The sequence below is a fragment of the Bufo gargarizans genome, chromosome 2, assembly GCF_014858855.1.
Source record: "Bufo gargarizans isolate SCDJY-AF-19 chromosome 2, ASM1485885v1, whole genome shotgun sequence".
Lineage (NCBI taxonomy): Eukaryota > Metazoa > Chordata > Amphibia > Anura > Bufonidae > Bufo > Bufo gargarizans.
This window is the reverse complement of record NC_058081.1, coordinates 69,393,017-69,402,105: the sequence shown is the minus strand read 5'-3', so window position 1 is coordinate 69,402,105 and position 9,089 is coordinate 69,393,017. Positions and strand designations below refer to the sequence as shown.

General features: G+C 48.9%; 1 protein-coding gene across 2 annotated transcripts in view; it reads left to right on the top strand.

Moving 5' to 3' along the window:
- PGLS (6-phosphogluconolactonase) overlaps positions 1 to 9,089 on the top strand; it is a 33,350-nt gene that overhangs the window by 522 nt on the left and 23,739 nt on the right. The window lies entirely within an intron of this gene.

The following is a 9,089-nucleotide window of genomic DNA, read 5'->3' as shown; positions in this document are numbered from 1 at the left end:
TTAGTGGCGGGATCTGTCATTGTTACTAGGTTAGGAGCTGCCACCCTGACGTGTGCCCCATTTCCCTCCTCTTTTTGACCCTAACCTGTTGCATGTCATTTATTTTTATTTGTATTTTTTTATTATTTGTTGATGTTTTTTTTGCTGAGCTTTCTGTTCTAATCCGTCAGCAGAACAGAAACATTGAAAAAAGTGTAATTTTTATGCTCCATTTGTTTGAATTTGTGCTTTAGATAATCCGCTGCGCTCGGTGCCTGCCCCGTCATGTAGTATCCGCTGCGCTCGGTGCCTGCCCCGTCATGTAGTATCCGCTGCGCTCGGTGCCTGCCCCGCCATGTAGTATCCGCTGCGCTCGGTGCCTGCCCCGCCATGTAGTATCCGCTGCGCTCGGTGCCTGCCCCGTCATGTAGTATCCGCTGCGCTCGGTGCCTGCCCCGTCATGTAGTATCCGCTGCGCTCGGTGCCTGCCCCGTCATGTAGTATCCGCTGCGCTCGGTGCCTGCCCCGTCATGTAGTATCCGCTGCGCTCGGTGCCTGCCCCGTCATGTAGTATCCGCTGCGCTCGGTGCCTGCCCCGTCATGTAGTATCCGCTGCGCTCGGTGCCTGCCCCGTCATGTAGTATCCGCTGCGCTCGGTGCCTGCCCCGTCATGTAGTATCCGCTGCGCTCGGTGCCTGCCCCGCCATGTAGTATCCGCTGCGCTCGGTGCCTGCCCCGCCATGTAGTATCCGCTGCGCTCGGTGCCTGCCCCGCCATGTAGTATCCGCTGCGCTCGGTGCCTGCCCCGCCATGTAGTATCCGCTGCGCTCGGTGCCTGCCCCGTCATGTAGTATCCGCTGCGCTCGGTGCCTGCCCCGTCATGTAGTATCCGCTGCGCTCGGTGCCTGCCCCGTCATGTAGTATCCGCTGCGCTCGGTGCCTGCCCCGCATGTAGTATCCGCTGCGCTCGGTGCCTGCCCCGCCATGTAGTATCCGCTGCGCTCGGTGCCTGCCCTGCCATGTAGTATCCGCTGCGCTCGGTGCCTGCCCCGCCATGTAGTATCCGCTGCGCTCGGTGCCTGCCCCGCCATGTAGTATCCGCTGCGCTCGGTGCCTGCCCCGCCATGTAGTATCCGCTGCGCTCGGTGCCTGCCCCGCCATGTAGTATCCGCTGCGCTCGGTGCCTGCCCCGCCATGTAGTATCCGCTGCGCTCGGTGCCTGCCCCGCCATGTAGTATCCGCTGCGCTCGGTGCCTGCCCCGCCATGTAGTATCCGCTGCGCTCGGTGCCTGCCCAGCCATGTAGTATCCGCTGCGCTCGGTGCCTGCCCCGCCATGTAGTATCCGCTGCGCTCGGTGCCTGCCCCGCCATGTAGAATCCGCTGCGCTCGGTGCCTGCCCCGCCATGTAGAATCCGCTGCGCTCGGTGCCTGCCCCGCCATGTAGTATCCGCTGCGCTCGGTGCCTGCCCCGCCATGTAGTATCCGCTGCGTTCGGTGCCTGCCCTGCCATGTAGTATCCGCTGCGCTCGGTGCCTGCCCCGCCATGTATTTATCTGTCTATCTCTGTAGTGCACTTGTGACTGTATATTACTCTACTGCTACGCTTGTGTTTATGGTGATGGACGTACGTGGCGTCCAGCTGCCCCCATGGCTCGTGTATACGGCCTCAGTGTGGAGACGCCGCAGTTCCGCTTATTGATTGAAGGTTGGCTTCATTTCATGCCTGGGGAAGGGCAATGTTTAGGTAACCAGGACAAGAGCGGGCAGGGCTCCACGCCTACATGTGCCTTGGGCAAACAGTTCGGGCTGGCACCTGTAGCTGGCAGGAGCTTTCGGCACAGAAATCACATTATATACCCTCAATGTGTAGTTTTCCAACTATTGGAAACTACAACTCCCAGCATGCCCTCCCAACTGTTTGGGGTTGTAGTTTCACAACAGCAGGAGAGCCACATGTTGGACATGGCGCTGTGACCCTCCCACTGGGAGTTGTCAGGGCATGCTGAGAGTTGTAGTTTCTCTACAGTAGGTTAGCGATAGACTGGGCTGTCGGGGCATGCTGAGAGTTGTAGTTTATCTACAATAGGTTAGCCATAGACTTGGCTGTCAGGACATGCTGGGAGGTGTAGTTTCTCTACAGTAGGTTAGCCATAGGCTCGGCTGTCAGTGCATGCTGGGAGCCGGAGGACCACATGTTGGAGACTACTTATCCTATTAGAAGTTGTAAGGTGCAGGACATGTTGTTCTCTGTTCTCAGCCGGCTCCTCCGCACCGTACATGCGGGAACTGCTTGTGTACTAAATGGAAGGTGCTCTGTGAGAACTGGGTAATATGTGTTCCCACCAATGAACTCCATCACCTCACATCATCATAGGTCACAGTTGTCAGGTCGTAGAGCGCCCCCTGTGGATCACTAGAGCAGGGGAAGCCACGGCTTACTATACATGTTCCACTAGGGAACCCTAGAACCGGACCTATGGCAGCCAAGGGGTCGCTGGGCGGATAACGTGACCCATTGTATCTCTAGTATTTTTTACTGCCGTGTCTTATTGTTCCCATCATTTCTTAAAAACAGCTTGCCCCCGAGGAATAGATTCCCCAGCGAGGAGGCTCGTCAGTCACAACAAGTGTAATGTGGATACCTGTGAGCGTCTCTGAGCGGGGGCCCCACAGGAGTATTGCGGTTACCCGGGAGCCAGCTTCTGCTGCTTACATGACTGCCTGCCGAACAGCTGCGGCTCTGATTGTAGGGACCTACCTGAACCTACTGTATAATGTACAAAGTGCCCGTCTGTTAGCTAATGTTTTATGCACCCATAGAAATATTGATGTTTTTGATGCAGCGGCCATTTTTTAAAGTACAGCCATATCGGTTGTCACATTTGGATGTCTACTTGCCAAACCCACCGATATAAATCTAATGTGTATGGTGGCCTCCTGACTCTCTCCTGACGGCTGATGTTAAAACTTTTTTTTTTTCTATGACTTTTTGATCACTTTTTATTCAATATATATATATTTTTTTTATTATTTTTTATTTTTTACACTTCCTGATAGGAACTTTGCTATGGCAGGGCACAGATCCTTCGAAAGACCTCAGGCTCCGAAAACAACCGAACCGCTACACTGATCTTGGCGTTGGGGAGCTGTTTTATTCCCGGGACCATAGCACTCCTGAGGAAAGTCCTCTCGGATCCCATGGTCACAATTGACCACAGCATCTGAGGGGCTAAATGTCTGTGATTGACCTTATCGCCGATCATGGACTCTGCCCCCATGTGTCTGCTGTGTAAAACAGCAGGCACCCAGGGGCTTCTGTGCCCACGCAGCTTCTGAGAGGAGGCCATCTTTACAGTCTGGACTTTCACCACACATGTACAGTGGAAGTCCGGAAGGGTTAACATATGGCAGCAGCACATTTTGACCTTCCCTACAATGAGTCCAGGCGGTTCAGTTCTCAGTGGATTTCTCAGACTGGGTACAGTTGTAGAAACCTTTTTATTCTTGTGGAAATGACAAATACCATTTTAAGCCGACTCCGGTATCGAAATGGCGGCCGTGTAATATTACATTTTGGTGTTTGGGGGTAGCTTTTTTATGGAGCATAGTTACCAACATATCCAGGGCATTTAAGCTTTGCCCCAGAATGCCCGCATCCATCACCATCCCAAAATTCACACAAGCCCCGCCCCTTTCTGTGGACTGTCTGTAAAACTGAATGAAAGTGGTTGACTTTGGTGAGACAGCCCCTTTAAGTGAACTGATGTGACTTGCTCTTATATAGACCTATAGGTCTCTAAGGACAAGGGAGGATATTTATCATCTTCATTTTTCCTGAAAAGTGTTTTTTTTTTTTGTGACCTTTTTAACTGCTACTTTAACAAGAAAAAAAGTTGTGTTACTCGGATTTTACGCCTTACTCGCTACTTTCCCTAAAGGGAGCTTTGCAGGGGCAGGAAGGAGGCATGGTCAGCCGCCCCGATAAATTTATCTTCATTTACGTCAATTTTCTGAGGCAAGTGAAGCTAGAAATCTAGATTTCTGTTTAGGCGCACAGACTGCTGGAGGATGCACGTTATTTATGAGAAGGCGTGCACCTTGGCATAAACTGGGCGCATCCTCTGGCGGCGCAGGGGATATCGAGGCTGGCACGGAAAGCATCGGTCTTGATAAATGTGTCTGAGGAGAACAGCCCGGAAATATCTCTTATAGGACATAATCCAGGTTGTCTGTGCTGGAAAGTCCTTGTCACCCATAGCAACCAATCAGGCTTCAGCTTTCGTCTTCTAAACCATGCTGGAGAAATGATACGGGATCTCTGATTGGTCGCTTTTCCTCACTTTCTTGTACGTACAGCCCAGTGTATGTGAACGATTTGGAAAGTGTTGTGGATTTATCCTCCCCTTCCCCCCCCCAGTATGTGCTGACTGGAAAAATCCCGCTGTAGATTCCTCATCACCACAGGAGCAGCTACTATATATTTGTGTGACGGATTGGGGGAGTGGAGCCAGTGAATGCATTCCTTGTGCGTATTGTTACCCATGTCCTGGTGTAACCTCTGCAGTATACTTTGGGGAAGAATTATTAAAACTGGTGTAAAGGGAAACTGGCTTAGTTGCCCCTAGCAACCAATCAGATTTCACCTTTCATTTTTTAGAGCACCTTGGTTCTTTCATTTCCAAATCTGATTGGTTGCTATGGGAAACTAGGCCAGTTTCCCTTCACACCAGTTTTAATAAATCTCCCCCTTTATGTTTCAGCGCTACAGTGTATCAGGGCAAATAAAATAAAAAAACTAGAGAAAAAACTCTTTAACGGGTCCTCCAGCTTCTTCAGACCTCTACCCCCTGGATACTTGCTTGCTCCCGGCTGCTTGGTTATGGCTCCTTCGGTCCACGGCCTGTTAATTTTAGGCTCGGATCGCAGCAGCCAATGACCCCTACGGCTGGAGAACCCCTTTAAAACCTTGTATTCTGTTGTCCTTGTACAGTTTGTATCTGCAATGGATCAGGGAAAAGTGGGCCACGCGTGGATGACATCCGCAGTTTTCATAGACCCATTGAATAGAATGGACGTGTTCTGTCCCCAAAACGGACCAAAGTACAGCACGCCCCCGTACCATCTGTGGGGGAAAAAAATAAAAAGACGTCTGAATATACGTATAGAACTCTGTGCATCCGGGTGCTGTCATGTCAGGACATGTTCTATTTTTTTTTTTTTTTGCGGATCCGCAAATGCGGATGCAGACAGCACATTCCGGCCCCATTGAAAATGAATGGGTCCGCATTTGTTCCGCAAAATTGCGGCAACGATGTGGACCCTAATAAGGACCCGTCCACCTCTCCTGACATGTCACTACTTGCATTCCCCGTGTAATAACCTTTCTGGAGCATGTATACTTATGGCTCTGTTGTGCCATTCCTTTATTATTCCTTCTAAAAGTTATGAATGAATTGCCAGAAGTTTGCAATGAAGGTCCAGATGGGTGTTACTAGTTGGGGATGGTGTCCCTCCACAGTCTGACAATGGCAGCATTGATTGGATAGAGTCGGACACACACCTCGCTGAATCCTTATTGCTGACTGCTAGCAAAAATCATTTTCGAAGCATCTCATCCTAATAATCCGTGAAACACGGGTGGCCTCGGTGGTTTTCACGGACCCATAGACTACAATGGGTGTGATGGCGGACAAATAGAGCATGCATCAGTGCTAAAAACACAGACCGTGGTAAAACACGGATGTGTGAATATACACAATAAAATGAATGGGTACGTGTGGCGTCCGTGGAGAACACTGACGTGTGAATGAAGCCTAAATCCGTTAATGGACCTGGGGTTCTCAGCGATGTTACTATGTGGCTGCCGATTGTCTTCCATTAGTAATAAAGCTAGAGTAGACACGCTGCAGTACGGCAGGATTCTCGCGGGTTAACAGCGAACACGTCTCTGCTGTGTCATAGTTGTCTTTGGGATTTAGAGATCTGGGCAGATTAGGGAAACTTGTGTGCACATTATGGAAAGGAATGCACCGAGGCGCTGTAATGGCTGCCCTGGTATATACATCTACAGCGGTGAAAGTCTGTTAACCCTTCAGAATTCTCTAGATTTCTGCCTAAATTTGACCTAAAAATACGTCAGATTTTCACACAAGTGCTAAGGCCTCTTTCACACGAATGATACTGATTGGCTCGGGGTGCGTTCAGGGAAACTCGCACCATTTTGCAAGCAAGTTCAGTCAGTTTTGTCTGCGATTGTGTTCAGTTTTTTCTGCACGGGGGCAATGCGTTTTGATGCGTTTTTCACACACGTGATAAAAAAACTGAAGATTTACAAACAACATCTCCTAGCAACCTTCAGTGAAAAACGCATCGCACCCGCACTTGCTTGCAGATATGATGCGTTTTTCACTGAAGCCCCATTCACTTCTATAGGGGCCAGGGCTGCGTGAAAAACGCAGAATATAGAACATGCTGCTTTTTTCACAGAACGCAGAACTAATGCATGAAAATAAACGCTCATGTACACAGACTCATTGAAATGAATGGGTCAGGATTCAGTGCGAGTGCTATGCGGTCACGTCACGCATCGTGCCCGCGCGGAAAACTCGCTTGTGTGAAAGGGGCCTAAAAGTATATAAAGAACCAAATCGAACAAATGAGTCAAAAATATCACACACCAATATCATGTCTGTGAGTGGTAAAAGTATGTGAACCTTCGCTGTCAGTATCTGATTGTGACCTCCTTGTGCAGCAAAAACTGCAACTAAACATCTACAGTTAGGCCTCATTCACACGTCAGTGTTCGGTCAGTGATTTCCATCAGTGAATTTTGAGCCAAAACCAGGCACGGCTCTAAACACAGAACAGGTGATCCAGTATTGGTTTTGGTTTACAGTCACTGACCAAAACACTGACGTGTAAATGAGGCTTAGGCCTCATGCACATAAACGTATTTTCTTTCCATGTCCGTTCCATTTTTTTTATTTTTTTTTGCGAACCGTATATGGAACCATTCATTTCAATGGGTCAGAAAAAAAACGGAAGGTACTCTGTTTCGCAAAAAATAGAACATGTCCTATTATTGTCCACATTACAGACAAGGATAGGACTGTTCTATTAGGGGCCAGCCGCTCTGTTCCGCAAAATACAGAATGCACACTGATGTCATCCGTATTTTTTGCGGACCGCAAAATACATACGGTTGTGTGCATGAGTCCTTAATTGTTGATTAGTCCTGCACATAGGCCTGGAGTAATTTTAGCCCATTCCTCCATATAAAACAGCTTCAGCTCTGCTATGTTGGAGGGTTTCCTCCCGTGATTTGCGGACCTCAGGTCCTTCCACCACGTTTCTCCTGGATTAGGGCTCATTCAGACGGCCGTATGCTGTCCGCAAAAATACTGAATGCTATCCGTTTTTTTGCGGATCCGCAAAAAAACAGATAGCATTCAGTATTTTTGCGGACCCATAGACTTCAATGGGGCCAGGTCCTGATTTTCATGGACAAGTATAGGACATGTTTTATTTGTTTTGCGGAACCGTGGAATAGAAAAGGGCCCCATAGAAGTGAATGGTGCAGCATCTAATCCGTAAAAAAACGGATCCGCATTTTTGCGGATAGTACACGGCCGTCTGAATGAGACCTTAAGGTCAGGACTGTGACTTGGCTATTCTAAAACTTTACCTTTATTCTTCCTTAACCATTGTTTGGTAGAACGACTTGTGTGCTTAGGGTCGTTGTCTTTCTGTATGTCCCACCTTCTCTGGAGATTCAGCTCACAGACAGATGTTTTGCCATTTTCTTTTAAAATTTGCTGGTATAATTCCAAAATCATTTGGGGGAGTTGTTTTTTGCCAAGATTTACTCCTGTTTTCAGGCGTAAATTTGGCAGGGCCAATATTCCAGCCCGCAGCTCATCCCCATCACTTCCAACTGTCGAATGTGGCATAAAACACCAGTGCGACAAAATATTAGCTCAGAATTACCATATTTGGAAATGGATTTTCTAAACCAGACAACCCCTTTAAAAGAAGAATTCCAGTCGAATATGAACATTCTCTTCGGATGGCTGTAGACCTGAAGATGATTAGATGTTGATGTCACTGGTATTGATGATCCTCATGTCTGTAGCACTAAGGGCCGTCACACTTTCAGAACCAATTAGTTTTTTTTAATAGCCTGTGAATAGGATCATCTATCAATCAACCCACTATACTGATGCCTCTAGTCTGTGCCAGTCACTTCACTGGTTGCCCGTCCACCACAGAATAGAGTGCACCTCCATACATCTCCTCCCTCCTCTCCGTCTACCACCCTACTCGTGCTCTCCACAGTGCTGCTCCTCCATACATCTCCTCCCTTATCTCCATCTACCACCCTACTTGTGCTCTCCACAGTGCTGCACCTCCATACATCTTCTCCCTCATTTCCATCTACCGTCCTACTCGTGCTCTCCACAGTGCTGCTCCTCCATACATCTCCTCCGTCATTTCCATCTACCGTCCTACTCGTGCTGCTCCTCCATACATCTCCTCCGTCATTTCCATCTACCGTCCTACTTGTGCTCTCCACAGTGCTGCTCCTCCATACATCTCCTCCGTCATTTCCATCTACCGTCCTACTCGTGCTCTCCACAGTGCTGCACCTCCATACATCTCCTCCCTCATTTCCATCTACCACCCTACTCGTGCTCTCCACAGTGCTGCTCCTCCATACATCACTTTCCTCATTTCCGTCTCCCACCCTACTAGTGCTCTCCACAGTGCTGCACCTCCATACATCTCCTCCCTTATCTCCATCTACCATCCTACTCGTGCTCTCCATTCGGTTAGTGACCTATGGTTAAAATCCACCATAATCCGTCCCTCTCACTCCCATCTTCAAGACTTCTCTCGCCACACAATATAAGGTCAATTCCCAACTGCCTACCTTTAAACCTCAGACCTGGACTCGATCTTCTGATGGTAATCCCCACACCTAAAGCACTGGCACACGCAGCTCGGCCTACACCACTCCTTTCAGTACAGAGATGGCTGCACCACTTCATATAGCAATCATCTACCTTCTGTGTCACCCCCGCTTCCTCATAGATTGTAAGCTCTTTTGAGC